We start from the raw sequence: 8,634 nt of genomic DNA on the forward strand, positions 1-8,634 counted from the left end.
GGCCATCGTGCGGGCCTTCATGAAGCATTTTCACGGCGTCATCTTTGCAAGAAGGGGGTGCGGGAATGGGGATCGGGATTTGTGGATTCGGGGGTTGCCGGCACTAGAGCAGACGAGCCGGTGAAGCTTAAGGAGGGAGACTTAAATAGACCCAGATATTTTCATCGCAAACGGTTCCTACAAAACAACTGTGTGTGATGTTGTAGATATTTTTTATTAACTGTGAAAGACGAATTTGGAATAAAGTGCCAATGGATGGTGTTTTAAATGAACAAGAAATTTTGTAGTACTAATCAACTGTCATGTCAAATTTTGAAAAAATTTAGGGGTCATTTGACCTGCTAAGACATTTAATGATTTTCTAGCCATTTAATGACCGTAATTGAAATTTGAACTGCATGTACATGCAACAGCTAAGCATAACGGTTAGAAAACTCATATTTCGTGTACTTGTGTGCAATTTAATTCCATGTGCAGTAAATTGGAAGGAATTTTCAAACATATTGGTCTAACGGCTATGACACAATTAAGCATGGAGTGACATGGCATTTCAATTCCAAAAAATTAAAAAAAATCATAAACACATGAAACCTTGGTTGATATAATGTCATGCCACCAAGATGATGTGGTAAAAAAATTGGCATGTTTGACCAAAGTTTGGACACACACCCCTCACAAACCGGAGCAACTCACTAGAAGGCTCGTGGTTTCGAGAGGGAACAATGCATGTTTGATGACGAACGGGAGATAGCTTCCTCTTATGGCCTTCAAATTTTTTTCTACGTCTAACGTGCACTATTATAACTGTAATGTGAAATTTTTGAAAATTATAGGGGTCATTTGACCTTTTAAAGACATTTAAGTGATTTTCTAGCCATTTAATGACCGTAATTCAAATTTGAACTACATATACATGCAACGCGTAACCAAAACGGTTTAGAAATCATATTTGTGTACTTGTGTGCGAGTTAATTCCATGTGCAGTAAACTAGAAGGAATTTTCAAACAGATTTGTATCACGACATGGACACATATGCACGAATACATATGCATGGAGTGGCATGGCATTTTAATTCCAAAAAAATCAGAAACACATGAAACCTTGGTTGATGTAATGTCATGCCACGAAGATGATGTGGTAAAGAAATTGGCATGTTTGACGAAAGTTTGGACACACACCCCTCACAAACCGGAGCAACTCGCTAGAAGGTTCGTGGTTCCGAAAGGGAACAATGCATGTTTGATGACGAATGGGGGATAGCTTCCTCTTACGGACTTCAAATTTTTTTCTACTTCTAACATGCACTACTACAAGTGCAATATGAAAATTTGGAAAATTCTAGACGTCGTTTGACCTTTTAAATACATTTAAGTGATTTCCTAACCATTTAATGACCATAATTCAAATTTGAACTACATCTACATGCAACGCCTAACCAAAACGGTTTAAAAAATCATATCTGTGTACTTGTGTGAGAGTTAATTCAATGTGCAATAAATTAGAAGGAATTTTCAAACATATTGGTCTCCCGACATGGACACATGCATACGTATGCATGGAGTGATATGGCATTTTAATTCAAAAAATAGAAAAATGATCAGAAACACATGAAACCTTGGTTGATGTAATGTCATGCCACCAAGATGATGTGGTAAAGAAATTGGCATGTTTGACGAACGTTTGGACACCCACCCCTCACAAACCGGAGCAACTCGCTAGAATGTTCATGGTTCCGAGAGGGAACAATGCATGTTTGATGATGAACGGGAGATAGCTTCCTCTTACGGCCTTCAAATTTTTTTCCTACATTTAACATGCACTAATACAATTGTCAAGTGAAAATTTGGTAAATTCCAGGGGTCATTTGACCTTTTAAAGACATTTAAGTGATTTTCTAACCATTTAATGACCGTAATTCAAATTTGAACTACATCTACATGCAACGCCTAACCATAACGGTTTGAAAAATCATATTTTTGTGTACTTGTGTGCGAGTTAATTCCATGTGCAGTAAATTAGAAGGAATTTTCAAACATATTGGTGTCAAGGCATGGGCACATGCATGGAGTGCATGCCATGGCATTTTAATTCCAAAAAATAAAAAAAATGATCAGAAAAACATGAAACCTTGCTTGATTTAATGCCATGCCACCAAGATGATGTGGTAAAGAAATTGGCATGTTTGACGAAAGTTTGGACACACACCCCTCACAAACCAGAGCAACTCACTGGAAGGTTTGTGGTTCCGAGGGGGAACAATGCATGTTTGATAAAGAACGGGAGATAGCTTCCTCTTACGGCCTTCAAATTTTTCTACATCTAACATGCACTACTACAACTGTAATGTGAAATTTTGGAAAATTCTAGGGGTCATTTGACCTTTTAAAGACATTTAAGTGATTATCTAACCATTTAATGACCATAATTCAAATTTGAATTACATCTACATGCAACGCCTAACCAAAACGGTTTGAAAAATCATATTTGTGTACTTGTGTGCGAGTTAATTCCATGTGTAGTAAATTTGAAGGACTTTTCAAACATATTGGTCTCAGGACATGGACACATGCATACGTATGCATGAAGTGACATGGCATTTCAATTCAAAAAATATAAAAATGATCAGAACACATGAAACATTGGTTGATGTAATGTCATGCAACCAAGATGATGTGATAAAGAAACTGGCATGTTTGACGAACGTTTAGACACACGCCCGTCACAAACCGGAGCAACGCGCTAGAAGGTTCGTGGTTCCGAGAGGGAACAATGCATGTTTGATGACGAACGGGAGATAGCTTCCTCTTACGATCTTAAATTTTTTTCCTATGTTTAACATGCAACTGTCATGTGAAAATTTGGTAAATTTCAGGGGTCATTTGACATTCTGAAGACATTTAAGTGATTTTCTAACCATTTAATGACCGTAATTCAAATTTGAACTACATCTACATGCAACGCCTAACCAAAACGGTTTGAAAAATCATATGTTTGTGTACTTGTGTGTGAGTTAATTCCATGTGCAATAAATTCGATGGAATTTTCAAACATATTGGTGTCAAGGCATGGGCACATGCATGGAGTGCATGCCATGGCATTTTAATTCCAAAAAATTAAAAAATAATCAGAAAAACATGAAACCTTGTTTGATTTAATGTCATGCCACCAAGATAATGTGGTAAAAAAATTGGCATGTTTGACAAAAGTTTGGACACACACCCCTCACAAACCGGAGCAACTCACTAGAAGGTTTATGGTTCCGAGAGGGAACAATGCATGTTTGCTGACGGATGGGAGATAGCTTCCTATTACGGCCTTCAAATATTTTCCTACATTTAACGTGCACTGATACAGCTGTCATTTGAAAATTTGGAAATTTCTAGGGGTCATTTGACCTTTTAAATATATTTAAGTGATTTTCTAACCATTTAATGACTGTAATTCAAATTTGAACTACATCTACATGCAACGCCTAACCAAAACGGTTTGAAAAATCATATTTTTGTGTACTTGTGTGCGAGTTAAAAAATCATCAGATGATATAAATATCTGGTGTTCAAAAAAGAAAATGTAAAGATCTGGCAAGACAATCGGCCCCCACACGATTGGCACTCTATCTCGCGGCTCGAGATTTGGTAGGTGAATGACGGGGATCATTAATCAGACACGGTTCTGCATTGGAAACTGTCAGCTATTATGTTCACACACAGATTTTGGCTATTATGTTCACACATGGATTTTGCTGCGGGAATCGTGTGTAATTCAAACTACAGTACTCATAAATTCCGGCGACCGGTGTGTGTACTATCCCCGTCAATCTATATTCCGGCCGCCAATAAATACTACCTTGCTCACGTCGCCCCACCTGCATTCTCATCTACATCTTCCCCTTGCTCGCCCTCTCTCTCTCTCTCTCAAATCTTTGCCATGGCGCCGCCGGTCTGCCCACGCGCCGACGAGGAGTCGCCGCCCCCCGAGGACGCTCACTCAATTAGCAGCAATGAGGACCCCTACGTGCTGCCTGACGAGGTTGCGCCGGACCCCCCCCCCAACTTTGTATTTGTTTTGGGGCCAGTACAATCTTTGTCTGTGGAAGTTGCTACCGCTAGCTGAGAAACCCAGGCAAGTGGCGTTCAGGAAGGAGATGGCGGAGGAGGAAGCCAGGTACCAGGAGGCCTGTGAAGCCTGTGATGCCGCTTGGAAAAAGGAGGCGGCGGAGCTTTGGGGGCGGGCGCGTCGCCGTGCCGAGGAGGTGTATGAAGACGGGTACTTCGCGAGGAAGGTCATAAGCGTTGGGCGCCCGTCGCTGCGTGGAGGTGGGCCGATAAGCTCCAGCGTGTCACCGACGAGGAGCTCCGGTGGGTGCGCAACAAAATGGCAAGATCGGCCTCGCGCGTCCGCCAGCAAGAGGCAGATCGGTACGTCAAGCGCTGCGAGGCGGAGGAGTCAGAGTACTGCCTCCGCACTGGGAAGACGTCGCGCACCAGGGAGCTGTTGGCGAGGGATTATTAGTTTTAGTATTGATCATTTTCAATTTTATGCATTATACCTAGTAGTTAAGTATCATCACGTATATGTGATGATATTTTATATATATCTATATATATTCTGTGATGATCTAATGAACAATTAATATATACATATTATGAATTACATTTTTATCTGTTTTTGTATACTAATTTGAATCTAGCCGTTATCATCCATATATACAGAATGGAAAGCGTATATACACACATTAAAGAACATGTAAGAATGGAAAATAGAGTACACACATTGAAACAGAGCAATAAACAGAGTAATACTATGATTGCTGTGAATACATAGCTATCCACGTCGAAACGACTTTCCAAAATAAAACACGTCCATGAGACCATGACCAGCAGCCCTTGCCTAGGTTAGCTCTTGGCTCTGCCTGAACTCGTGCAGGCGTTCGTCCAAGCGGTTGACACGCTCGCGGTACATCTGGAGCACGATCTCAAGCTCCAAGTTGGCTATTTCATCGGAGATCACCAGCTCAAGGATGCGACGACCATGTTCCTCTACTGCGCCCAGGTGGACACCTGGGCCAAGGAGGCGGTCGAGCCTACGGACCAGCGCGTTGGCATCCAACGGGCCACAGACAAGGCGAACAGCGGCACCCACGCGAACAGTGCGGCAGGTGTCCGGTGCAAGTACGACGCGGCCGGCCTCTGGTGCAAGTACGATGCTGAGGGCCTCTGCTCACTCCTGGCGAGGAATGGGGGTACTGACGGGACATGTGCCCAGCCGCGACGTTGTCTCGACAGTAGGCAAGTGCCGATGGATCCGCTGTTGTTGTGCGGCGCGCCGTGCCTCTCGCTCTGCGGCGCTCCAACGGTCTTGCCGTGCGGTGAGCCGTAGCCTATCGGCGTGGACGCGCCTAGCTTGCTCTGTAGCGCGCCATCGATCATGTTGTGCGGCGAGGTGCAACATGTCGGCGCTAACATGCCTATCTTGATCCGCGGCGCTCAAGCGCCGTGCGCCAAAGGTCTGCTCAACCCCGGCGATGACGCGCATCACGACATCGTCCATCGCATTATCGGGGAGTGCCTCGACCTCGACGGGCCATGGCGCCTGCTCGTTGTCCTCGTCGGCGAGGTTGATGGCAGAGGCATCGCTTTGGTGGGTTGGCATGCTTGGAAAAGGTGGATGTGCTACAGGTGGTGCTTGTCGCCTCCGTGCGTCGCACGCCCCCTATGCGCAATATAGCAGGGTGACAGGAAACAGGTGAGGAAATGGCGGGAAACGGTGGCATGTTCATAAAACGCCATCAATTAATGGAAACTTAGCATCGAGCTAGCACAAGTCGTAGATGATGATCAGATGAACATGGACCACACTAGGGAACCCGTCGGTGATGAATTCATCAATCCCAAATGGTTGAATACTAGCAAGCGTTTGCGCACAACACACGCGGCCTATTCCATCACAAATAGGTCGAATGGAGGAACTGTATGCCACGTATCGCACATTGTCAAAAAGTAATGCGGTAGACCTTCTTTAATTAACATGTGTTAAAAAATAAAAAATAAGGACCTCCAGCCTGAGCACACTTAACTTGATAGTTTTCTTACATGAGCTACTGGTGGAACAGCTAGTCCTTGCTGATAGGAATGCCTCTTCACATCCTTATGGTGTATCCGGATGACCGCCCGTCTCACAATGGCCAATAGATGTTGTGTGGACAGAGCATATCACATACGTCTTATTAGAAGCAATCGTTTGCGTTATTATCGGTCTTTGCACACATTTCTAATTACAGACCCGTTTGCTGCGTATCACACACATCTTGTTATATTGAACCGTTTATGTTCTCTTGCCTAATCACAAACAGTTCATCCGAGTGAACCGTATGTTGTATATCGCACACACCTTCATCTGGTCACCCGTTTATTTTGTGTTGCCTAATCACAAACAGTTCATCCGAGTGAATCATATGTTGTGTATCACGCACGCCTTCATCTGGCTGCCCGTTTCTTTTGTTCCTCCTCACCGCAAATAGTTAATTGAACTGAACCGTATGCCCTTCATCGCACACACAACTAAAATCTGAATTGTGTTTGATGCGTCCTCAATCGCAAACGTTTTACACATTTCTGACGGTTTTCATACAGCACCGTTTGCGATTATGGCATCGCACACAGTTTCTCGAAGGGTCTCTGATTCTAGTGTCACATTAGCAGCATCCTGCAGTAGTGCATCAAGATCTATAGAGATAGATAAAGACACTTAACTGGACTTTCAAAAAGCACATACCTTGATAAAGTTTTGAAGAAGTTCAAAATGGATCAAGCAAAGAAAGGGTTCTTGCCTGTGTTACAAGGTGTGAAGTTGAGTCAGACTCAATGCCCGACCACTGCAGAAGATAGAGAGAAAATGAAAGTCATTCTCTATACATCATCCATAGGTTCTATCATGTATGCAATGTTGTATACCATACCTGATGTGTGCCTTGCTATTAGTTTAGCAGAGAGGTACCAAAGTAATTCAGGAGTGGATCACTGGACAGCGATCAAGAACATTCTGAAATACCTGAAAAGGACTAAGGATATGTTTCTCATTTATGGAGGTGACAAAGAGCTCGTCGTAAACGGTTACGTTGATGCAAGTTTTGACACTGATCCAGATGACTCTAAGCCACAAACCGAATACGTACTTTTATTGCATGGTGGAGTTGTCAGTTGGTGCAGTTCTAAGCAGAGCGTCGTGGCGGAATCTATGTGTGAAGCAGAATACATAGATGCTTCGGAAGCAGCAAATGAAGGAGTCTGGATGAAGGAGTTCATATCCGATCTAGGTGTAATACCTAGTGCATCGGGTCCAATGAATTTTTTTGTGACAATACTGGTGCAATTGCCTTGGCAAAGGAATCCAGATTTCACAAGAGAACCAAGCACATCAAGAGACGCTTCAATTCCATCCGTGATCAAGTCAAGGAGGGAGACATAGAGATTTGCAAGATACATACGGATCTGAATGTTGCAGACCCGTTGACTAAGCCTCTCTCACGGGCAAAACATGATCATCACCAAGACTCCATGGGTGTTAGAATCATTACTGTGTAATCTAGATTATTGACTCTAGTGCAAGTGAGAGGCTGAAGAAAATATGCCCTAGAGGCAATAATAAAGTTGTTATTTATATTTCCTTATATCATGGTGAATGTTTATTATTCATGCTAGAATTATATTAACCGGAAACTTAGTACATGTGTGAATACATAGACAAACAGAGTGTCCCTAGTACGCCTCTACTTGACTAGCTCATTAATCAAAGATGGTTAAGTTTCCTAGCCATGGACATGTGTTGTCATTTGATGAACGGGATCACATCATTAGAGAATGATGTTATGGACTAGACCCATCTGTTAGCTTAGCACTATGATTGTTTAGTTTATTGATATTGCTTTCTTCATGACTTATACATGTTCCTATGACTATGAGATTATGCAACTCCCGAATACCGGAGGAACACCTTGTGTGCTATCAAACATCACAACATAATTGGGTGATTATAAAGATGCTCTACAGGTGTCTCCGATGGTGTTTGTTGAGTTGGCATAGATCGAGATTAGGATTTGTCACTCTGTATATCGGAGAGGTGTCTCTGGGCCCTCTCGGTAATGCACATCACTATAAGCCTTGCAAGCAATGTGACTAATGAGTTAGTTGCGGGATGATGCATTACGGAACGAGTAAAGAGACTTGCCGGTAACGAGATTGAGCTAGGTATGATGATATCGATGATCAAATCTCGGGCAAGTAACATACCGATGACAAAGGGAACAACGTATGTTGTTATGCGGTTTGGCCGACAAAGGGAACCAATATGAGCATCCAGGTTCCGCTATTGGTTATTGACCGGAGATGTGTCTCGGTCATGTCTACATAGTTCTCGAACCCGTAGGGTCCGCACGCCTAACGTTCGATGATGATATGTATTATGAGTTATGTGATTTGATGTATCGAAGGTTGTTAGGAGTCCCAGATGAGATCACGGACATGATGAGGAGTATCGAAATGGTCGAGACATGAAGATTCATATATTGGAAGGTTACATTCGGACACCGGAATGGTTCGGGTCATTTCGGATAAGTTTCGGAGTACCGGGGGTTA

The sequence above is a fragment of the Triticum dicoccoides genome, chromosome 5A (assembly GCF_002162155.2).
Source record: "Triticum dicoccoides isolate Atlit2015 ecotype Zavitan chromosome 5A, WEW_v2.0, whole genome shotgun sequence".
Lineage (NCBI taxonomy): Eukaryota > Viridiplantae > Streptophyta > Magnoliopsida > Poales > Poaceae > Triticum > Triticum dicoccoides.